Source organism: Magnolia sinica, chromosome 1, assembly GCF_029962835.1.
Source record: "Magnolia sinica isolate HGM2019 chromosome 1, MsV1, whole genome shotgun sequence".
In the NCBI taxonomy this organism is placed as follows: Eukaryota; Viridiplantae; Streptophyta; class Magnoliopsida; order Magnoliales; family Magnoliaceae; genus Magnolia; species Magnolia sinica.
The window spans coordinates 42,309,911-42,335,833 of NC_080573.1; the positions used below are offsets into that span (position 1 = coordinate 42,309,911).

Sequence of the window (25,923 nt, forward strand, 5' to 3'; positions counted from 1 at the left end):
AAAAATTCTTGAGGGCCACAAAAGTTTTGGATCAAGCTTATATTTGTGTTTTACCTTCATCCATATTTACGTGATATTATGAACAGGTTGGATGACAAATAAACATCACTATGGGGCCTAGAAAGGTTTCAACGGTGGAAATCATTATTCCCTCATTTTCCTGTGGTATGGTCTTCTTCATATTTGGATATGCTTCAATTATGGTTTCAACCCCTTAAATGATATGGGAAAACGGATGGATGGCGTGGATAAACCACATATATACACGGTAGGCCTAAAAAGTAAAAACTGAGTAACTTAGTACGCAATCCGTTTTCATTGCCTGTTGCCAAACTCAGTCGATGCTATGTGGACCCTACCATGATGTATGTGTTTTATCTACCCCGTTCATCCATTTTGAAAGATAATTTTAGCGTTTTATCCCAAACATGAGGTAGATCTAAATCTCATGTGGACCACACGATGGGAAAACAATAGTGATTTAATGTCCACCATTAAATATTTCCTAGAGCCCACTGTAATGGTTATTTGACATCTAACTTGTTGATTATGTCATAGAGACTTGGATGAAGGGAAAAAATATATATCAGCTTGATCCAAAACTTGTGGCCCCAAGAAGTTTTTAATGGTGGGCATTCAATCAACACTGTGGTGTCCACTTGAGATTTGGATCAACCTCATTTTTAGGCTTATACCATAATATGATCTGGAAGAATGGTTGGACGGCGTGGATGAAACACGTACATCACGGTGGGGCCAATTGAGCACCGACCAGTAACCATTGTGAGTATCCGATCCGTTTCCCAAGCGAAATGCACCCGACGGCTCTACATTCAAAAACTTTTAATACCTAATAAGTAAAAATCAAATGTCTCTTTCGTTGGGCTCCTCTTCCAGCGTTCGTCTCTCTCTCTCTCTCTCTCTCTCAGCCCACGACATTCTCTCTCCTCTGCCTCACCTTCTCTGTCCCAAGAAAAACCCAACCCGCCTCTTCCCTTCCTCTCTCACCGGTCTCCTCTCGCCCCATGAAACCCTCGATCTCTCTCCTATCTATAGTGGAGATGATGGTGAGAAGATGATGATGTGATCTGGTCCATTAGTCTGCATTTTCATGGCATCCAAACCCCGGCAACAACCACCAGGTCATCTCTCTCTCTGGTCAAATGTCCTTTAATCTCCTGTTCTTTGATGTGCGATTTAGGGATTTCGAGGGCATATAGATGTATATTGTCTCTATTCTTTTGATTTGATCTATTGATTGGCCTCTAGGAAATCGATTCCCCATCTGTATTCTGCTACGATTGTGGTCTCTGAATAGGTTTTATAATACATTCAATGGTATCGTGATTCGTGAAATCTTTTCTAGAAAAAGGGTAGTTTGGTCCTTTTTTGAGAATATTGAGTGTTATACCTAGAATTCGTTAGTGTGTTGGATTTGGTAATCCAGGGTTTGGATAGTTTTAGTTTAATGTTATTCTTTCTAAAAAGCATTTTGGTTTTTTCTTTAGCATTTGTAGAGATTGTTCATGAGGACATTGTGGATTCGAATTGGTTCTAAGAAGGATTTTGATATGTTCATCTAGGGTAGTCTTTCTGATTTTTTTTCCCCTTATTATGTAAAGGCTATCCGTGAATATATTGAGTTTTAGATCAGGGATTCTTTAGGTTTTTAGATTGGTTTTAGTCGAGAATCCTCCATGGGTTCAGATGGATTCATTGATCAAAATTCTTTAGAATATGGTATTTTAGTCCCTTCATGGTCCCCTTGTAGAGACTGGTTGTGAGGGTATCGTGTTCCAACTTGGGAAATCATTAACCCTTTTAGCTTTGGATTGTTGAAGGCTTTGATAGCTTTAATAACTTAATGGAATTCTTTCAAAAAATAGGGAATAGGTCTCCATCTTTTTTTCCCCCCTTTAGAGATGTGGCGAGGAAATTTGAGTTTACTATTTGAAATTCGTTATGAACGATTCAATCATTTCTTTCCTTTCTTTGTGGAGCCCTCCTTGCCTTTCTTAAAACTCATGCGGCTGCTACATTTCAATCCACCACCTATTTCTACATCTTGTTTCTTTTCAATGTTGGAAGTTGGCATGGGCCATGGAAGTATGCCCATGGTTCAGAGTATCGTACAATATAGGGAATGGGTCTCCATCTTTTTTTTTTCCCTCCCCTTTAGAGATATGTGGCAAGGAAATTTGAGTTTATTATTTGAAATTCGTTATGAACGATTCAATCATTTCTTTCCTTTCTTTGTGGAGCCTTCCTTGCCTGTCTTAAAACTCATGCCTCATGGGCAGGTTGCTACATTTCAGTCCACCACCTATTTCTACATCTTGTTTCTTTTCAATGTTGGAAGTTGGCATGGGCCATGGAAGTATGCCCATGGTTCAGAGTATCGTACAATATGACTTGGTATTGTCAGATTCATATTGGTTTTGGTGGGAATCGGTTTGAGTCGGACCACCTATACAACTATGTTTCTTTATTTTGGAATTTGAATTGTGCTACTAGAGGTAATATACCATATGGTCCTAATCCTTATAAGCCGCCTCCGTCTGTTGATGGAGCACTAGTAACATCTCGTGCATTTAAGGAAATTATCAGTCCTGAGTGCTCCGATCCCTCTGATTTTTTCTTATTTTCACCTGAATCTATTATTCAAAAAATTCAGTTCTGTTTTCTTAATAGGGGAATTGGATTTTTTTCAGCTTTTGTCTGTGCTATTGACCAATTTTCATCTTGAAATTTTCTTTTGAGTTAATTCCTCCAAATAATTCAATGGTTTTCAAGCGGTCTTTGCTCAGAATTATTTAAAGATGCCGTCAATTTGCCAAATTCCATTGGATTACAAATGACTCCTCTTTGATCCAGTTTTTAACTTATTTATTCCCTTGCTGGTACAGATCCTTTTCCCCTCATTTCATATTTTCCTTTTTTATCTTTAGCTTTTGATTTTCCCATCCTCCCATCTAAAAAAATGCTTTTCCTTGATATAGAATTTTAGAATCCCCATTCTTGATTTCTTTCTTGCCTTTTCTTTTCTCCCAATTACTGATTTTTCCATTGTTGTTCTGATTATTATGTATCTTCTTTCTGAATTTCCAGCTTGTTAGATCCCTTCAATCTCATTCGATGATGCTTGGAACTTCGTCATTTCGTTTGAGAGCTACAACAACAACATCTACTACAAAAATGCTAAAGAGAAGCTCTTCAAAAATCAATTTTTTTTTGGCACCTTCGACGCCAACGGTTACGAAGTGAAGCACAGGCATGGACGTGATGATCTTTCCACCCAAAATTACTTTAGAACGCTTTTCTTTCGATTGATGGATCACGGAAAAATGGTATTTGTATGTTGGAATCTAAAATGATTTTTTCTGTTTGGTTCTTTTTATGGGATACGTATGATTATAGATTAGCATTCTTCAATGTTCAACATGAATTGTTGGTGTTGTTTTCATCTGGGGCCAGTATTTCACACATGTGGGTCTATCAATCAATTATTTTGATTGTTGGATGGGATTCATGTAAAACACTTGTTGTGTGTGGGGCCACCTTATCTTGCACGTGACATCTATTCCATCCACTTGATTGTTGGATAGTAGGGCTAGTTTTGGATATGTACGGTGAGAGAATGAGAATTATTACTTGATCAATGGAGTGGATGTTACACTCACAACATGGTGGGCCACACAGTTTGCCTTTTTCACTTATTGCATATAACAATTATTATAGAAGATTCTGGTCCCTTGTTGTTTGTCTATTGGGTTTCACTTTGTATGGGTGTTGTTGAGGAACTCTGTTTTGTCGAATAATACGTCCTAGCCATTTAATTGGTGAAATTTTCTCTGTAAGATATATGACCATGGGCTTAGTACGATGGAGAGGACGCCATGCAAATTTGCATTAGATAAGATAAACTGATTAATAAATTGATTAGGAAAGATGTTGAACCTCTAGTGGAGATGAACACATGTAAAACTTGCATTGTTTGAATATTGGAATGATGATTTAAATAGATTATAAGACACCTTGCCATCCCCTTTCCCTAATCCATTTTTCGTTCAATCTAATCAAATTATCGTTACTGTTTAAGCAAAAAATTATTAAAGAAACCCAAAGGGTGAAAATATACATTAGTTTAGGAAGGCAATGGATTAGAGTCCCCAATATATAGAGAAGATGTACAAAGTCTTTCCTTAGCTAGTGGATTGATCATACTATTGCCCTCTAATATATTTTATATTACACACACACACACATATAATATTTAAAAATAATAAAATCTTACCCAATATATTGAGAAGATGTACAAAGTCTTCCCTAGCTAGTGAATTGATCATACTATTGCCCTCTAATATATATATATATATAATTTAAAAATAATAAAATCCTACCTTACTCGTCTGTTCATTTCTTACATTTTCCTTTCCTTATCCAACTTGTTGTGCCTGAGCTCCTCTCTCTCTCTCTCTCTCTCTCTCTCTCTCTCTCTCTCTCTCTATAGCATGCTGAGAGCCAATTGACGCATGCATGGTTGGACATCCAATGCATGCCAGGTGGCTCATGATCAATGGTAGATGTAGCGTACATTATGCATATGAAGACCATTAAAATCATAGACTCATTAGACAACCAGGAGTTTGCTTTCATTGTTTCAAGCTAGAGGAGTTATTTGATACTATATTCACCTAAAAACATGGTAGAATGAAGGATCCTTGCTACATCAATCTTCAGCCTTTTTTCAGTTGAATGCATACTATTTTTGCATTTCTATTTTGGTATTGCCATCGATCAAGGCACACATGGCAGCCATAGTGATCGGGCTGCTGATCTGATACCTCAGCCAAGTTGATGGGCTATAGGCCAAAAATTGCATTGATTGGACAAATTTCATTGTCCGTGATCGTCCCATTGAATTTTGCCAATTGTTGGTTTTTATTAGGGTGGTAGATCTGTTGCCTCACTATGTGGATGGCCTATTGATAAAAACCAACTTGATAACTCTCGTTGTCTTCTCTTATCTTGAAGGATTAAACTTGAATGTAGACTTGTTCTTCTAACAGTTCCTTTTAGAAGCCCAGTGATATGATGTTTGCCACAAGCCAACCCCTTTTCTAATGGGATATGGCCTATCCACTTTGTGATCCACTAGGTACATAGTCAAAATCAGCAAATGTATGTTATCTCTCAGGTTTAATTCATTATTCAAATATTTTTATGTTTTCTCCTACTGGAAGCCCACAATATGTAGTAGTTTAGACAAGAAAACGTAAATTACATGTGTGTGTGTGTGTGTGTGTGTGTGTGTGTTTTTATTTTATTTTATTTTTAATTTAAATTTTAAATTTCCTTTTAAATAACAAGAAACGGTTAACCACCCAATCCACTACTTGTGACAATTCGGATAGCGTGAGATGGAAAACAAACCAAAATTTATGCTCCACTACACCCTCCTCCACTGCCCTTTTTTTTACCATCAAAATTGATAGCCACCATAATTGGTCAATCAATTTTAATTTATATACCCGGCCTAAACTTGACCCAAGTTGTCAATGGATCGGGTTAGTACCCAAACCTAGGCTAGCTAGGTCTGGGTTTGGATCTTGGAGAGCTGGTCCTGGATCTAATTAGGGTTGAGATGCCGATTGAGTACCTATGGGGTTTTTGGATCTAAGTTTGAGTTGGGTTGGGGATGATTAGGAGCATTTGGTTGGCCCTACACTATGGATGGATTAGATCACACACATGTGTCACTTTGACACATGCATGTTATGTAGATAGGTTCTCTTATATGTGTATGGAATATGTTTCTTTACTAGAATAATTGCAACATATCAAATGTATATAGTTTTATAGACATGAGCTACACCAAACGAGACCGAAGATACCGATTGAGTACCTATTGGTTTTTTGGATCTAAGTTTGAGTTGGGTTGGAGACAATTAGGAGCATTTGTTTGGCCCTACACTATGGATGGATTAGATAGATCACACACACGTGTCCCTTTGACAAATGAATTTTGTGTAGACAGGGTCTCTTACATGTGTATGGAATAGTTTTCTTTACTAGAATAGTTGCAGCATATCAAATGTATATAATTTTATAGACATGAGCTACACCAAACTAGACCCAAATTTAACTAAGTCAATTAAATGGACCTTACCCGTACCTAACTAGGCTAGATTTTTAATCAAGTCCAAAAGATAAGACCAGATCTTGAAACCTAATCTCTTATCAGGTTCAATTTCTTGGACCTGATTGTAAACTGTAATATGCAGAATTGCAAAGGACCGTGCTATGCATAAAGTAGGAGATCAAATAACCTGAATAAATGACGTACCTGATTGGGACGCCATCTCTGTAAGCTTGATGCTGCAATCTTTTGCACCATACACTCTTTAGAGATGCACCAAGATGGGAATAGAAGCTTCAACATGTGTAGGCTTGGGACCCAACCTTGTTCAAGTATTTTAGTGGATTGAGGAGTTGGAAACCCATCAAAACTCCTCTCCCTTTAGGGTTCACACGAATTTGTCAATCCTAGTCCAACTAGAACACTGTGCATGTGTCACAGTTGTAGCGCACCACCCGTTACATGATTTTTGATGAATCACAACTAAGTGGTTTCCGCTGGTTCTCCCGATCACACTATCCAACCCTTAGGGTGATCTAGAACGTTGATCAATAAGGCCTACCTTATAAAATTCTTACACTGAACTCATTAACATCAGGTGGCGTTCATCGGGAACCCATCGATGGCCCTACTGATCCTATCGCGACCCGTTTGGTGGGCCCAACATGTATGCGACTCTAATTTGAGGTGAGTATAATGTGGGATTGCTAACATACACAACCCTCGTTTTAGTGTTGTGCAAATCCCTCATTGCACATGTGGCAACGATCGTGCCTTTTGATTTGCAACCTCACCATGTCGATGGGTTATAGGCCCAAAATTACAGTGATTGGACGGTGCTCACAATGTTCGTCCCATTAACTTTGATCACTCATTCAAAGATGGTTTTTGTGCATACCCATATATGATAGGACCAGTAGATCAATGATCAATCATACTTACATAGTTGTTGGGGATTTGGTCCCAGCCCAATACAAGTCCAGTATGAGCTTGTAGTACAAGGCCTATCAATCTTCTATCAACTTGATTTTGAGGTTTGCTTGACTATGGGGAATGTGCAGGAGAACCGTCCTATCCATTATGTGTGCTACCTAATGTTGGTAGGGCTCTTGGGTCTCCCTCACCTGGGATGCAAAAATCAAGTTGATCCAAAACACAAGTTGGCCATACCTTAGGGAACAATTGTGAAGGGGATGCCCATCCTTTGCTTTGTGGGGCTCATCATGGTGGTTATCCGCCATCTAATCCATTCACCTAATGCACCTCATTCACTACAGCATAGGAACACCCCTTCAGATCATTCTTTTCCAAAACTTAGGGGAGCCACACAACATGAATATATAGTGGTTTTAAGGATGACTTTACACTGTTCTCATATTGTGCCTTAGCCACCTGTTGGGCCGGCCTTTTTTTTTAAAGGTCAAGGTTAAAAATGTTGTGGATGGGGTGGATCTTATGCGCATGAAGCTATTATTGGTGTGCATGGCCTTTTAAATTTTGGGCCCAATTAAAATTGGGTCGTTGATTCGACCTGGTCTATCTCAACCAATTGACTCAACTTGTTGTGTCCCACATATACAAGGATCATGCACCGAACAACCTTCCGTTAAGGTTGTCCAACATCTGAAAATTCGGAATATATGTCATCCACAGTGTCCAATTCAATCAACGGTCTTGATTGTTAGACAATATTTAGTGAAATGCATATTGTGGAAGAGAACAACATATAACCTTTAATGTAACAAAATGCATATTAGTAGGGCTGTCAACTCATCAGGGATGAAATAGCGTTTAATTGGATAAATAGTCTTGATTGTTAGAAAATAATTAGTGAAATGCATGTCGGGAGCATGCTGTGCCGTAAAGGCCGTTACGTAAAGGTAACGGTGGCAACCGTTACATGTTACGGGATTGTAACGGCCGTAACAACTGTTATGGAAAAAAATGACCTGTAATTGCCGTTAACAGCATGTTACATCCCCTATAAAGGCCATAATAGCCTCGTAATGGTCTATTACGGGACATATATAGGTTTTTCATACTTTTTAATCAACATTACGGTGCAGATATAGGTTTTTCAGGGGTTTTTTCAATAAATAAAAAAAATAAAAAAGAGAGACCGTGACGGCCGTTACGGGGCCGTAATAGCTGTTATGCACCGTATCGTAAAGGTAACACCTTGGCCGGGAGGAAACAACATAAAACTTTTAATGCAGCAAAATGCATATTATTAGGGTTGTTAACTCATCAGATTTCGGTTGGCTCCTATAGTACCCGTATGGGGCCAACCAAGTTATGGTCTTCCTAGGCCGAGTTCCCTTCAAGCCTTGGTCTAGTTCTTAAAGGCCCAAGCTTAGATCCGATTGAGATTGGGGTTAGAGTTGAATTTGGGACAATAAGAGCATTTGGGTGGTTGATTGCATAAGTTGCATGGATTAGATCACACATGTCCTACTTAAACACATGGGGCTTTCTTGCATACGAGTGGCTTAGGAAACCTCATTTCTTTAAAGAATAGAGTAGCGGTCTACCGTGAACCAGACCCAAGGAGAGCCCAAAGTGCTTTCTTAAGCAAACGATGGTTTAGGTGGTCACCACCATGATGTTTATGTGAAATCTACCCCGATTGCCAAGAGCTTCTTCCCATATTAGGCTCAAGGCCCAAATATCAGCCCTATAACTGATTCAAGTGGGCCACTTAAACAATGGTTTAAGTGGTCACCACCATGATGTTTACGTGAAATCTACCTCGATTGCTAGGAGCTTCTTCCTATAATTAGGCTCAAGGCTCAAATATTAGCCCTATAACTGATTCAAGTGGGCTACACCAAGGAAAAGAGTTTGGAGGGTGAGTGTCGCCTATACATTATTTCCAATCGTGTGGTACACTTGAATCATGAATGGATCTAGTTTTTCATCCTTATAGCTAAAATTGGGTTACTTACCAGCTGGTTGGAGAGGATTTTGAAGGTACATAATGGTGGATCCCACCCTTACTACACAATTACCCTAAATTTTCCTAAAAGATTTTTATTGACTGGACTCAGAATGTGTAGTGAGAGCTAAGCACCCTTTACCATGGTGTGAACTCCATGGGTCCCACTATGATGTATATGATTTATCTAAGCCCTTTGGTTAGGTCTATATGACCTATTAACAGGTTGGATGGTAAATAAACATTACAGGGGGCCTTAGGAAGTTTTTGAATGGCTGGCATTAAATCACCACAGTTTCCTTTGGTGTGGTTCACTAGAGATTTGGATCCGTCTCATTTTTGGGAATGTGTTCTAAAATGATCCAAAAAATGGATGGACGGTATGGATAAAACACATACACAGTGGGGCCCATGGTATCATCACTGATGCTATGTGCTATGCTATGCAATCGGAGTCCTTCCAAAGTCTCTCACTATTGGCCATGGTTTTAGTGGATACCTGACCACATGGCCTACCTTGATTTATGTCTTACATCCATCTTGTTCATCTATTTTGGTAGGGCATTTTATAATATGAGCCGAAAATGCAGAAGATTCAAATCACATGCGGAACACACCACATGAAACAACTGTGATTTACCATTAAAAACTTCTAGGGCGCAACGCAATATCTTTTAGGAATCGTTCATTTGATTGGGCCTGTTGACCCCATTCCAATTAACCAAGGATATGATATCTTAATTTTCTCCACTATTTGAACCAGTGTTTTCAGTAGCACTGTAGCGTAGCGTGTAACGTATGCTACGTAGCGTACGCATGTAGCGTAATTCCCTGGTAGCGTAAGCTACAAGGTATGTAGCGTAAGCTACTTGAAATCTCATTTTTTTCAAGTGTTTTTTCCATGTTAGTTAAACACCTATTTTAAAATGGTGATGACTTATACCTATGACACATGACACTACATTAAACTAATCCGGACCATCCAAATTGTGGTCCATATAGTAGATAGAGCACTTAGATCAATCCGGACCATCGAAATTGTGGTCTATATCATGAATTTGATGTTTCAATAAATAAAAAAGAAGTCATACTTAGAGATGTCTAAAGGCAAAGAGCGAGGGATTTTGCATGGAAATAAGTGGTTGATGATCCGAAAAAATATTAAGGATTGTGTAGCTTACGCTACACGCTATGTAGCTTACGCTACATGCTATAAAGGGCCAAACGCCACGCTATACGCTATTTAAAACACTGATTTGAACAACCTCCCTCAAGCTAAAAAATGCCGAGAAAGGAACACCAAGTAGAGGAAGTTGACTTGTAATAAAGGAAGAGACGGTCAACAGCTTCTGTCCTTCAAATTTAGAAGCATTATCGGAAAAGCTCGTTACTACACTTTTTCCCTCTCATTTTGTTAATTATTTAGTCTAATATTGCGAAGGATGATGGATTTTTTACTTGGTGAATGTAAGAAGCTAAATTCACAGAAGTTCTAAAAGAATTCTAAGAGATTGATGAAATCTGCTTCCTTGTATAGATCCCTTTGTTTATCAAGTATGAGGTTTTGAGTAACGATTTTTCTGAGCATATCAACCAATCCCAAAAATGATAAGATATGTGGCGTATTGAACATACAAACCTATCTTGGTAAAAAAAACTTTTCGCTCAAAAAATCTTCAAAAAATATTGGGAAAATAAGGGAAAGTTTTAAAAAATGTTGAAATTAAGTGAACCCAACTAAAAAAAAATGTTAAAATTAAGTAGAATCGACCCAAACCCGTTTTTAGTAATCTAATTGGTTGACGTGATACATCCCTGGGTAGATGTTGAATTGTAATTTTTCACATGTAAGAGACTGGTACATGAATCATCCATAGTGGACCATTTTCAATTATCTAAATTGTTAATACTTCCCAGCCCATTTGGAATGCTACAAATTGATCATATGATTGGGTCTATTTTAATAGTCCAAATTGTTTATATGATTGGACTCATTTTAATTATCTAAGCCGTTCTTAATGATTGGGCCTACATTTTGTTATCCAAATCGTTAATATTGTAGGTTGCCTGTTATTATTATAAAATTCAAATCTCTGCCGCATTCAGTCTTCTTTCCCATCCCTCAATCGATCTCGAAGCATCTTCTTTCCCCTCCCAAGTCCCAACAACCCCCCCACATCGCGCCCCCCCACCCCCCCCCCCCCCCCCCCCCCCTCAATGGTCTCCTCTTGCCCCCCATGAAACACTCGATCTCTCTCCTCTCTGTAATGGCGATGATGATGATGTGATTTGGTTCGTTAGTCTACATTTTCATGGCATCCAAACCCCGGAAACAACCACCAGGTCATCTCTCTCTAGTCGAATGTTCTTTAATCTCCTACTCTTCGATGTGTGATTCAATAATTTTTGGGGCAGATGGATGTATTGTCTCTCTTCTTCTGATTTGATCTATTGATCGGCCTCTGGAAAATTGATTCTCCATTTGAATTCTGCTACAATTATGGTCTTTGGATACGTTTTATAATGCGATCAATGGTATCATGAATTCTTTTTCAGAAAAGGGTAGTTTGGTCCTTTTTTGAGGATATCAAGTTTTTTATCGGGAATTCATTAGCATGTTGGATTTGGTGATCTGGGGCTTGGATAGTTTTAGTTTAGTGTTATTCTTTCTAACAATCATTTTGGCTTTTTCTTTATGATTTGTAGAGATTGTTCATGAGGACATTATGGATTGGAATTGGTTCTAATAAGGGTTTTGATATGTTCATCTAGGGCAACCTTTTTGAAAAGGTGATTTTTTTTCCTTATTATGTATAGGATATCGGTGAATGTATTGAGTTTTAGATAAGGAATTCTTTAGGTTTTTGGATTGGTTTTAGTCAAGAATCCTCCATGGGTTCGGATGGATTCATTGATAAGAATTCTTTAAAATATGTATTATGGTCCCTTTATGGTCCCCTTGCAGGGATTGGTTATGAGGATATTGAGCCCCAACTTGGGAGGGAATTCATTAACCCTTTTATCTTTGGTCGTTGAAGGATTTTGATAGCTTTACTTCATGGAATTCTTTCGGAAAAAAGGGAATGGGTCTCCTCTCTTTTTATTATTTTTTTCTTTTTATCGTTCTTTTTTATTTCCTTCCTTTAGAGATCTGCAGTGAGGAAATTTGATTTTCTTATTTGAAATTTGTTATGAATGATTCAATCATTTCTTCCTTTCTTTGTGGAGCCTTCCTTACCAGTCTTACAACTCATACCTCATAGGAAGCTTGCTACATTTCAGTCCACTTATTTCTACATGTTTCTGTTCAATGTTGGAAGTTGGCATGGGATATGGAAGCATGCCCATGGTTCAAAGTATCGTCCAGTATGACTTGGTACTGTTATATTCATATTGGTTTTGGTGAGAACCGGTCTGAGTCAGATCACCTATCAACTTTGTCTCTTTATTTTAGAATTTGAATTGTGCTGCCATAGGTAATTTGCCGTCTGGTCCTAATCCTTAAAAATCTGTCTTTTGGTGGTAGCACAAGCAACATCTCATGCATTTAAGGAAATTATTAGTCTTGAGTGATCCGATCCCTCTGATTTTTCATTTTTCACTTGAATTGGATTTTTTTCAGCTCGTCTGTGCTATTTACCGATTTTTCCTTAATCGTTTTCCTTTTGCAATCCACCTGCATGTTTCCATCTTGAAATTTTCTTTTAAATTAAATTCCCCAAAGAATTCAACAGTTTTCAAGCGGTCTTTACACAAAATTCTTCAAAGATGCTGTCAATTTGCCAGATTCCAATGGATTAACAAAAAAAAAAAAAAAAGACTCCTCTTTGATCCAGTTTTCAACTACTTTATTTGAAGAAAAGAAAGTGTTTTTTGTTTCCTGCTGGTACAGATCCTCCCCTCCTCCCCTCATTTCATCTTTTCCTGGCTATCTTTAGCTTTTGATTTTCCCATCCTCACACAAAGAAAAAATGTTTTTCCCTTGCTACAGAATTATAGAATCCCCATTCTTGATTTCTTTCTTGCTTTTCCTTTTCTCTTAATTGCTGATTATTTCATTGTTGTTCTGATTATTATGTATCTTCTTTATGGATTTACAACTTTTTAGATGCCTTCAATCTCATTCTAAATGATGCTTGGAACCTCATTGTTCAGTTTGAGAGTTGCAACAACATCTACAACAACAATGTTAAAGAGAAGCTCTTGAAAAATCAAATTGTTTTTGGCACCTCCAACTCCAATTAACCAAGGATATCTTAATTTTCTCCACTATTTGAACAACCCCACTCAAGCTAAAAAATGTCGAGAAAGGAGCACCAAGTAGAGGAAGTTGACTTGTAATAAAGGAAGAGATGGTCAACAGATTTTGTCCTTCAACTTTAGATGCATTATCGGAAAAGCTTGTTACTACACTTTTTCCTTCTTGTTTTGTTAATTATTTAGTCTAATATTGCGAAGGATGATGGATTCTTACTTAAAATTTTCCCTTATTTTCCCAATATTTTTTGAAGATTTTTTTGTGCAAAAAGTTTTTTATTACCAATACAGGTTTGTATGTTCAATGCACCACATATCATTTTTGGGATTGGTTAATACGCTCAGAAAAACAGTTACTCAAAACCTCATACTTGATAAACAAAGGGATCTATACAAGGAAGCAGATTTCCTTGGCGTATTGAACATACAAACTTATATTGGTAAAAAAAACTTTTTGCACAAAAAATCTTCAAAAAATATTGGGAAAATAAGGGAAAATTTTAAAAAATGTTGAAATTAAGTGAACCCAACTAAAAAAATGTTAAAATTAAGTAGAACCGACCCAAACCCATTTTTAGTAATCTAATTGGTTGACGTGATACATCCCCACAGTAGATGTTGAATTGTAATTTTTCACATGTAAGAGACTGGTACATGAATCATCCACGATGGACCATTTTCAATTATCTAAATTGTTAATACTTCCTAGCCCATTTAGAATGCTACAAATTGATCATATTAACGAGTATTTGATATGGTTGGGCCATTCCAAGTGATTCAAATCGTTCATTTGATTGGGCCTGTTATAAGTGATCTGAACCCTTTGTATCATTGTCGCATTTTTGGTGATCTAAACCCTTCATTTGATTGAGGTCTATTTAATGATCTAAACCAATATATGCTAAGGCCTGTGTTCGCTAATCAATTCCGTTGGTTATTAATACCCCTCATTGGATGTGGTAAGGTAAAAAAATTGTTAGTGGAGCAATCTTGACATAGAATATTTCGATCTTTTGTAGTTGAGCGTGGAGCATAGTTATTTTTCTTGACTAATTGTTCATCTGGCTAGCCTATATTCAATGATCCAAATCGTTAATATGGTATGGTTAGTTAATGGTTGATCCAAACTTGTCACATGATCTGCTAGTTTTTGGTGATGCAAACCTTTGACATGCTTGGGCCATTTCAATTGATTTGAACTGTTAATATGATTGGGTTTATACTTAGTGATCCAACACATCGTATGATTGGGGTTGCTTTTAGTGATATATGCTCTAAATATCATTGATGTCATTTTTGGTGATACAACACGTACAATGATACTGCCTTTTAATTGTTCACTGTGATGGATGTTTTCAAATGGAGGCTAATTTCAATGAACGAGATGTATGAAGAGATACATGAATATATCCATAAGGTCTAGTAAAAATTCCAATAGGTGATACAATATGTACAATGATAGTGCCCTTTTTTTGTTAATGGGGAAAAACCCTTTAACTACAACTCCTAACTTCAAGAAACTATTATCATGAAAGAAATATCTTTGATAACCTTTGAGGCAGATGACCTCAGATGGTGATTATGAGCCTCTACCTTGGAATAGGAAGTCGTCAAAATTATTTAAGATATTAAATAAAAAGGTGAGGATTTACTGATAAACGGTTGTAAAATCAAAGAAACTATGGGAGAAATAATCATTTACCACGACTATTCTTTTTCGTATGGTTATACAGAGCTCCACCAAGGGCGGTGGCATTCGCTTGACTTGTGGGAAGAAAGAGGGTACTGACAATTAATAATGATCCTTTATCCTTCCTAACATATGTATAATTTGTATGGGAGATGCGGAGTCAATTAATCACCTGATCATTCACTGCATGTTTGCTTGAAAGGCGTGGGACTACTTTCTCAATGCTCTTCATACAAGCTTAAGTGAAACCGAATTCTGTACCAGACCTTCTATGGCTTGGCATTTGGGAGGGGCGAGAAAGTGGGGAAAGCTTTGTGGAATTTTTTTATTTTTATAGGAGATATTTTTTTAATAGAAGATCTTCGCATGTTGTGGTCGTTAGGGAAATTTAATTTAATTTTTGGGTTGGGCTTCTTATGTAAAGGTAGTTAATCCTGCTAATCTCTCATTTGTTTTTCAATTGTAGAGGTGGGTTGTTTTGTTTTGCACATTTTATGTGCTTTTAATGAAGCTCTCTCTCAAAAAGTTTTTTTAAAAAATGCAAGTTGAAATGATCCATAGCTAAATTCTTTTGTTGGTTTTAAATTTTACTTAGACAAAAAATACAAAATGAAAAACAAGAAGTAAGGACAAAAAGAAATAAAGAAGAAAACTAAAAAAGTAAAAACGTAAGTCTAAACAAAAGATGGTTATTGAGCAAGATTTCAAGTAGGTGAAAACTAAATAATGCCCCAATTTTTTTCTTAGAATGACCTTTTATCAATCAATGAAACTCCATATACAGATTAACTTTCTGGTCTGTAAAAAATACATAATTTGAAATTACCACTTATGAATGATATTTTTGTTCGAGGCAAACCAATCTTTATGCTAAGGGTCGTTCTTGTTTTAGGATATTCTTGATCTTAGTAGGGTTTGACAGTTTACACATATAGCTAATTACACCCTAAACACACAATACATAACTTCGCTAAATGTCGAATATCAATCACATCCAATAAAAGGATAGTCAAATCCATACTCAAGGATGAGCCTATCCCAATAAATCTTTTTCTCCTTTTACTTGGATCTTTGAAAGATGTAAGGTTTCACTTCCTAAAACCCGTCATGATTATGAGAAAATAGCTTTTGTCGTGGGTTTGGACACAAGTATGGTTCTCCTCCTCGTGGATTTCACATCACGAGTTTGGGTGAACGGCTTTGGTCGTGGGTTTGCTCCTCATAGACATAAGTTTGAGTCCCTCCCCGTGAATTACCCGATGCACTTGGTTGGTGGGTTATTGTATGTATCTGCAGGGTATGGTCACACCTTAAAGGGTGGGGACACCTGTCATTATAAAAAAAACTTCTCAAAATCGGTCACTAGTTTAGGCGAATGGCTTTGGTCGTGGGTTTGCTTCCCACAGACACGACTTCAATTCCCCTCTCCGTGGATTACTAGTCATGAGTTCAGTAGAATGGCTTTGGTTGTGGGTTTACTCCACAAAGACACAAGTTCGATTCCCCTCCTGTGGATTGCCCATCACGAGTTTGGGCGGACGACTTTGGTCGTGGGTTTGCTCCCCACAGACACGAGTTCGACTCCCATCTTCGTGGATTACAGGATGCACGTGTTGTATCAAGGATTATTTTTAATCCTCACATCTTAAGCCTGTGCCCATCCATTCCTTTCAAGCTTGATCTTGCCCCTATAGGCGTAAGCTCATAACGCTTAACAACTGAGTTTGATTCCCTCCTTGTGGATTACCAGATGCATGTGGTTGGCGGGTGGTTACGTGTATCCACAGGGAATGGTCTCGCCTTAAAGGGTTGGGGATGTCCTGTTGTTATAAAAAAAAACTTCCCTAAACCCGTCACGAGGTTGGACAAATGACTTTGGTCATGGGTTGACTCCCCACAGACATGAGTAAGATTCCCCTCGCCGTGGATTATACCCAGTCACAAGTTCGGGAGCTTTGGTCGTGGGTTTACTCCCCACAGACATGAGTTCGATTCCTCTCCTCATTGATTACCTGTCACAAGTTTGGGCGAACGACTTTGATCTTGGGTTTGCTCCCCCCCAGATACGAGTTTGATTTCTCCCCTCGTGGATTACCTGTCACGAGATTGGGCAAACGCCTTTGGTCGTGGGTTTGCTCCCTACAGACACGAGTTCGATTACCCTCCTTGTGGATTACCCGTCACGAGTTTGGGTGTATGGCTTTGGTTGTGGGTTTGCTCCCCACAGACACGAGTTCGATTCCCCTCATCGTGGATTGCTCGTCACGAGTTTGGGCAAACAACTTTTGTCATGGGTTTGCTCCCCACAGATATGAGTTTGATTCCCCTCCCCATTGATTACCCGATGCACGTGGTTGGCGGGTGATGTGTGCATCCACAGGGAAATAAACTCACCTTAAAGGGGCAGAGACACCCTATTGTTACATTAAAAAAATCCCAAAACCTGTCACGAGTTTGGGCGAACGGCTTTGGTCGTAGGTTTGCTCCCTATAGACATGAGTTCGATTCCCCTCCTCGTGGATTACCTGTCACGAGTTTGGGCAAATGCCTTTGGTCATGGTTTTGCAACCTACAAACACAACTTTGATTCCCCTTCATGTGGATTACCCGTCACGAGTTTAGGTGTTACGGCTTTGGTCGTGGGTTTGCTCCCAACATACCCGAGTTCGATTCCCCTCCCCACGGATTACCTAATGCACGTGGTTGGTGGGTGATTGCGTGCATCCATAGGGAATAGTCTCGCCTTAAAAGGGCAGGGACACCACGCCGTTATTAAAAAGATTCCCAAATTTACAAGTATGGTGTTTCTCATCATTGCTATAGCAAAATTATATGGGCAAGAAAGAGTTCAAAAGAGAGAAAAAAAAAAAAACAAAATACTTGAAGGAGCTAAGAAAATGAAGAGAGCTTAATGGGTATTTTTAGATGTTGTACTTTACATAGAGCTTAACCTTCAAGAGAGCTAAGAAAATGTCTTACTTTTCAAACAATGGAATCCAATGGTTTGTTGGTTATTTCACATCATAATGATTATTTTTTTGGCCAATTAACCTGAAGGACGTCTAGTTCTAATAGTAAGGGTGCTTTTCAGAACTCCTTCGAAAGTTATCTTTTTTATAAGACCTTAGGTTTCATTTGTAGTGAAAGAACTTAAGAGTGTCGCAGAAGGTTGTTTGTCTCAGCCGAAGACTCTCGAAATCTTAACATCAATTTCGTCATCACTCCTCACTAATGGTGCACTAAAATCATCCTACAACTTTTATCACCTAGTAATTGCTTCTATATAGTAAGAGTACTTTTCTGAACTCCTCACTAATGGTGCGTTAAAATCTCATCAAGAAATATTTTCGATTTCAAGGTCGAATCAAGACCACAACCAATCTAACTTCGATGGTGTCACTTTGCTATGTAAACTATTTGTGCACATGGTGGCAATCATGCTCTTGTCAAGCAATTGTTCTTTTTTTGAATGAAGATCAATTTATCTTCCGTTTAAAATGTTTTTTTTTCTTTTTTTCTTTTCGTGCGCTCGTGCTTTTGATGTTTTTGAAACAACTAACACCCTACAACTTATCACTGAGCAATTGCTTCTATATCGATTGTGCATGTGTATCATTTTTGCTTGTTTGACCCAAATATTGATAAAAACCAGCACCATTAGAGCCTTTGATTCTTATGGGGTGTTTTCAAATGTTGGACTTTACATAGAGCTTAACTTTCAAGAGAGCTTAGAAAATATTTTACTTTTGAAACTATGGAATTCAATTGTTTGTTGGTTTTTTCACATCGCAATGGTTTTTTCACATCGCAATGTTGTTTTTTTTTTTCTCTAGCCAATTAACATGAGGGACATCTAGTTCAAATAATAAGGGTACTTCTCTAAACTCTTTTGAAAGTTATTCTCTTTGTAAATTCGAGCATTTGAAAGTAAGACCATGACCAATCTAACTTCGATAGTGTCACCTTACTGCATAAACTTTTTGTACAAATGGTGACACTCCTCTTTTTATGCAATATCTTGTTTTTCAAATTATGATAATTTTCTTTTCCACTTAAATTATTTTTTTTTTTGGGCCCCTTCATGCTCTTAATGCCTGTGAAACTAACATCACGGCTATGATCACCCATTCATGGTCAGATGTTATCTTCAACAATTGCTCATACTACAACTTATCACTAAGCAATTGATCTGTATGGTCTTTTGCTTATCTGACACAAATTGAAGAAGAAACAACATTGTCCGAGGTTTTGACACTTCCAGAGTGTTTTCAAATGCATAGTTTACATAGATCTTACCTCTTAAGATAGCTTAGAGAGTATCGTACTTTTGAAACTATGGAATTTGAATGGAGTTTTGGTTATTTCACATCCTAATGTTGTTATTTTTATTATCCAATTAACCATAAGGATGTCTAGTTCAAAATGGGTACTTTTTCCATACTCCTTTGGAAGTTTCTCTATGAGAAGTCCTTGAGCAAAAGGCATTGCATTCAATTTTGTTCTTGAATCTTTATCCTATCAAGCGTTGAGGAGTGGTAATCCACGAAAGAATTGGTGTATATGAATAAACGCTCCGTTTGTGGGAAATGGTTAACTGGGCATGAAAATATTAAAATGCGTACCTTGGAATAGAGACCACGTGTGTTGGACATGCACACTATAAAAAAAAAAGGGACTACAAGATATTAATCGAATTGATCCCTTTGGCCTTAGTTACTGTAAGGCACTGCTGGAAAACTTCTCTTAGTGACAACACTCAGATTTTTCATTGAGAATAATGGTGAAAAATGTAGCGAGTAACTTCATCTAAGAATTCGTCTTTAGACAACACGGTCAAAATGTCATCTGAATGTCTAGTTAAAAACCTTTTTTTTTTTTTTTTTTCATTTTATACGTACTATTGATACATCTAACATATTTCTGTTTGTCACAATAGTTTTTCTACACCTTATTAATATGAAGAAGTGGTAGTATTGATGTCTCTATAATATTTCTATTCATCACAATAGATTTTCTATACCTTATTAATGTGAAGAAGTGGTTTAACAGCTGGCTGCTTCTATTTAAAGTTACCAAGCTAGCAGTTATTCCTACTCCAATATGCATTTCGCTGTATTGGTTCTCCTTTCTACTAGTTAAAACGTAGAAAAGTAACAAGTTAAAAAGCTTTAAAAAAACTTATTTAGGTAAGCATCTTTTAGCATATAAGTTACTTTTACAATGATGCTTACCAAAATAACTCTAGTGAAAAAGGAAACTAAAACATAGAAAAGTAACAAGTTAAAATGTAGAAAAGTAACAAGTTAAAAAGCTTAAAAAAAACTTATTTAGGTAAGTATCTTTTAGCACATAAGTTACTTTTACAATGATGCTTACCAAAATAACTCAAGTGAAAAAAGAAACTATATGACTTAAGTTAAAAAGTAACCTATTTGGTGGTATCCAAAGAGACCCTAAATATGGTCTCTTCTTCGAGTGAGGATTTACACTATCAAGCCAGAGGAACAATTGTTTTGTGCAGTTTTTTTTTTTTTTTTTCAGAAATTGATTAGTGCAAGAGACCTTTGTTATTCTAAGCATCCAATAATGAAGTTTGCTTCGATAATGGCAGAGGACATTGATATAATAAGTATTGCTTGATTTTTAGATCATTGACGTATAGAATGGATTATTTTCATGAAGTTGTAGTTGTTTCTTTGTGGCTCCCTTTTGATATCTCTTGAGATTTTTCATGTTGGAAAAAAGAAAATTATCAAATGTCACACACTCCAATTATTTTCAAGCAGAAGAACCATGTTAACAAATTCAATAATTGTCAGAGCATGTTTATGAAAACACTACATTTGCTACCAATGAATGGTGTCTTTTCAAGTAAGAAGTGTTGCATGGTTATCCTATATTATAATTTTACGGAATCTTGTATTCAAGTGGTCAAGTATGTGTTTAGATGCCTTGAATGGTGTTGAGTAGTTCTGTTAAGGAAATACTGTTGAGATCATTTACAGCAGAGTTGAATGGGTATGCTTTAATAGTCTAGTTGAGTTGCTAACCTTGAAAGGGCATGCTTGATGCCTATACTTGCTAACTCATTTATAATTTCCTTGTTGTTTGTAGATGTTGCATAGGAAGAATGGTGACATGAATCTGAACTCCTCTTGGAAAAGGAGTTAAAAAAAGGAAATAGCTGAGGAGTTAAAAAAAAAAGAAATAACTGAGTAAAAAAAAGGAATTAGTTGCTCTCTCTCTCTCTCTCATGCATATATCCATGATCCCCTGTTTATTAGTTGGTGAACTTCCACACTAGTGATGCATTTTCTATGACTTGCATGTTATGTGAAACCATGAATCTAGAGCATTTGGTATCCATTGAGTTCCAATAATTTGTTTCCAATTGGGTATTGAACTTTTTAGAAGTTGATCTTTGGAAGATCAATAGCATGTAATATTGCTTGGATGAAGCAGTCTGCTATTACTGTCATTTACTCTAAGCACCAAACACTATGGGATTTTGGTTTTGTTTACAGCTACTGAAGATAACCTTGTGCTTTTGCCATTTAAAGTGCAGAAAAAGGAGTAATGATTACTTCTTTTGCTGAAGAAGATATTTGTAAAATTCAAATGGATGATGTGGGACCAAAACACTTTCCTGTCAATATCAACGAGACTAGAACAAGATTCAAAGTCTAGTCTTGTCAATATTGACAGGAGATAAAGATAATTAATGTGTGGGTTTCTGCATTTTGAGCTCCATCAACAGCCCTGTCATTTGATTGGGTTGGGTTGAGGCGCAGATTCAGACATTAGGACCCAACCGCACATCTGGGGAAATTCCTATTTTTCTTGATTAGAAAATCCACTTGGATTGTTAGACGGACCTATTGCAAAACGAAAGTTCTATCTTTCGCTGGATCCAACTAAATTCAGATTTTAAGATTCAATACTTCATGTTTGTGATGGATGGCCATAATCAATGCTATATTAACCTTATTTCTTTCTTGTGTTTATGATGTAAAAGGCTGATATTTTATTTGTTTTTTTAAGATTGCATAAATCTGTCCCTTTCAAATACCATGCTCATTTAAGGTTGGATTAGACCGTCCTACATCAATTTTTGGTAATTCGGGTTGGCTTGGGATTAATCACATGTATTTTGTTTAAGGTTTCATTAGCTTGAAAATCTTTAACATGCTCTCCAGTTTCTTTGTAAGGCAATGATGCTTTCATAATGATTGTTCTTGCTAAAACTTCAGTTTCTTTTTTCTTCTTCTTTATTATTATTAATAAATTATTAATGTTTTCGATATCTTACATAGAAGTCCAAGCAAAAGAAATGGTTGGCATATGACATGCTTCCTCGGTACTTGCTTTTATGGCCTTTATGTGGCCTTTCAATCTCACATGCTATTTGAGCATAGATCTTCTAGTGAAGGAAGCTTACAAAGTCTCCTCCACAGCCCCAAAATCTTTACTTCACGTAGATTGGCAAAAATTTTAAGATCGACTGTCCACCAGACATCAACCTTCCTTTCACCCTGATTTTACGAGGCTTGTCATGGCAGAGGTTTGTATTGAAAATACTCGCATGACAACATTATCCCATTCCCATCTAATGCTAATATTGTCTCAAATTAACAGAGAAAGGGAGAGAGGCTAAAAACATGATATTTTCTTTCTTTAAGGATTAGATGGCTGATACAAGTTTGTCTTCTCAAAAATACTCAATAAATAGTTTGCCTTTCCAAAATAATCAAAAGATAGACACAATTAATTTTTTTTAGTAGTTGTATGGATTGTGATGATCTAATATGCTGATTCAATTTGATATAAACCGAGTCTATAACATAAACTGACACAATAATGGTAACTGATGTATATTCTATTTGGGGTAAGCTGATTTTGTTTTCAGTTTTATGGTCAGTATGCTCGTTTGTAGATCAATCAATACAGGCATTTCTGGTTATGAAACTTTTATTCGTCCTGTAGATATTCATACTTCAATTGAAACTTTTAAGATTAACCTGCGTAGCTGATCTTTATGCAACTTTGATATGGATGTCCTGCCCTGGCGAGTAGTTTATTTTGTCCATAATGCACAGTGACAGTGAAGATGTTCTCTGGCAAGCATGACACAAAAAGAGCTTAATATGTTTACCGGTGAGTGCATGATTTTGTTTTCAGATCTTATCTAATAAGTTATTTTGATTTTTACAACCAATGTGGCTTGGCTATTTCCAGCACAATGAAATTGGCCTTTCAGTAATATTCTACAGATACAATGGTATTCCCTTATCAACTTTATTTTTAACAGTATTTCCAGTCTTCCTTTAGAGTCATAGATTCTGCTCAATTTTTATCCTTGGATTCAAGTCTTAGCATGGGGAAGAAAATGTGGATCTTTTCTCTTTTGCTATGGAACACTTCCTAACATTCATGTGCCCGAACATGGACAAGAGAGGTATGCACAACCACATTCAGTCACAAGCATGCATGTGCCCGTACATGCACAATAGAGGCATGCACAACCACATTCAGCCACAGGCATGCATGTGCCATGCCTGCAGGTGCCCCTTTTTTAAAAAAAAAAAAAAAAAAAACAATTTGGCTGTACACACACAACGCATGCATAAACAACAGTTAACCCCTCAAAAGTTATTCAAGTTCAGTCGTATTTTCCTTGAAAATGCTTGTATGTGGTGCGATGCATAGGGATTGCATGGTGCAAGTGGCAAACATGGGCTAATCAGGACTGTTGATCTAGTGGGCCATTGTGTGGATCAACTATGCCAAAAATATCGGTGATTGAAGGCTTCGACCATCCAATTGTTGTAAGTTTTAATCTATTGTTCTAATCATTCCTTCTGCAGGTCACTTGCCAGATGGATTCAACAGTGCACTCCTGTTGTGAAGGATCCATAAAAGGCAACCTCTAGGGCTGAAAAGAAAGTCCATATGCCTACCTCTTGCTAACTCTGAAACCTTAACAAAAAGGATCCATGAATGTAACCATGATTGTCAACATGACTCCGGATACATTTGGTCACCACAATGAGAAGGAAGGTTAACTGCAATCTGGCATTGTTTTCTTAAATATAAAAATCTCTCCCTGTTGATCTATTAAGGTTTTGATTGGAAACTGGTATATCTTTCGAAAATTTGGCTCTTTCCTCTCCTTTGAAACTATTCAATACATTGTCAAGGCCTAATTTCATTGGAATTCCTCTTCATTTTTATTTTTTCTGGTCTAATCACTCCTATCTAATGCATCATTAGTTTCTATTTACTATCATCTAAGGCTATTCAAGCAATTGAACTGTAAATCTGAGTTGTGCAACTAATTACACACCAATAATTGTTCATTCTCTTCCAACTACATTTCTTTATGGGTCCATCCCTATTAGATCATGTGGGTTTGTATCTTTTTCTCTACATTACTAACATCTCTGTGTACATGTGTTGGCATTGGATTTACTTATAGGTCCATCCCTACCAGATCATGTGGCTTTGCATCTTTTTCTCTAAATTACTAACATCTCTTTGTAGAGATGTTGGCATTCAATTTACTTAAGCTCTAATATCCTTCTAATTTTATTTTATTTTTAAAAAATATTCAATCACTTTTTTTAATTTATTTATTTTTGGCAGGGCTATACTGATATCGGTTACTGCTTTAATTATTGACATTGTTATTTTCTACATCCATTGATGTGGTTTTAATGGATCTCTTGTTTGCATGGTCATTTTGTGTGAATAACATGTAGTCCTCTCTTGATAGCTAGATATTAGGTTACACATGCAATATAATACATTGTTGTTTAATTAATTACACACCAATAATTGTTCATTCTCTTCCAACTACATTTCTTTATAGGTCCATCCCTATCAGATCATGTGGGTTTGTATCTTTTTCTCTACATTACTAACATCTCTCTGTACATGTGTTGGCATTGGATTTACTTATAGGTCCATCCCTATCAGATCATGGCTTTGGTTTCTTTTTCTCTACATTACTAACATCTCTTTGTAGAGGTGTTGGCATTCGATTTACTTAAGCTCTAATATCCTTCTAATTTTTTTTTTTTTTAAAAATATTCAATCACTTTTTTTAATTTATTTATTTTTGGCAGGGCTATACTGATATCGGTTACTGCTTTAATTATTGACATTGTTATTTTCTACATCCATTGATGTGGTTTTAATGGATCTCTTGTTTGCATGGTCATTTTGTGTGAATAACATGTAGTCCTCTCTTGATAGCTAGATATTAGGTTACACATGCAATATAATACATTGCATCTGACATTATGACTCTTGTGTGACCAACGTGGGTTGCGGGTCACGTTGATTTTTGTCCTGTGGCTTAAAGTTGAAGTGCACACCTAATGAACACAGTGGGTTGCAGCCACACGAAATGGTGGACCAAATGGAGCTCGATGCTCTACTTGCCAACCACAGGTGGAGGACTTTGGAAAAAATTACCACGTGGAACAAGGTACAATTTGTGGTAGGAAATCAACCAAGACCCAACCTAAACAAGTTGGGCTTTGTCTTGTAATATAGATCCACTGACAGGCCTAGGTCTAGATCGGGCCAATCTGAGGGTCAATTGGCCCAACCTTCTTTTAGCAATTACATGCATATAAAAGATCTAAGCTAATCCAAGCTACTCATTTGACAAATTTCATTTCAAGGTTGTTTTAGTGTGATATTTTCCATTTACAACATTGTATGAATCATGTAAAACTTAGCGTTGCCGGCATTGGGGTGTGAGGTTCCACTTTCTTTGGCCCCCTTTCTATATTATTCAAAAACCCAAGCAATACGAATCATAAAACATCTAGGCTTTGTGCGGCCACTATGTTGTATGTTTGACGTTTGATCCGTCAATCATGTGGTAAGTTCACC

At 37.0% G+C, this 25,923-nt stretch overlaps 1 long non-coding RNA gene across 1 annotated transcript; it reads left to right on the forward strand.

The window, feature by feature from the left end:
• Positions 1–21,466: 21,466 nt before the first annotated feature.
• On the forward strand, positions 21,467–25,708 carry LOC131246996 (uncharacterized). Its single transcript, XR_009171541.1, has 2 exons — positions 21,467–23,299; positions 23,886–25,708. It is a non-coding gene; the product is annotated as an uncharacterized LOC131246996 (long non-coding RNA).
• The last annotated feature ends 215 nt before the right edge of the window (positions 25,709–25,923 follow it).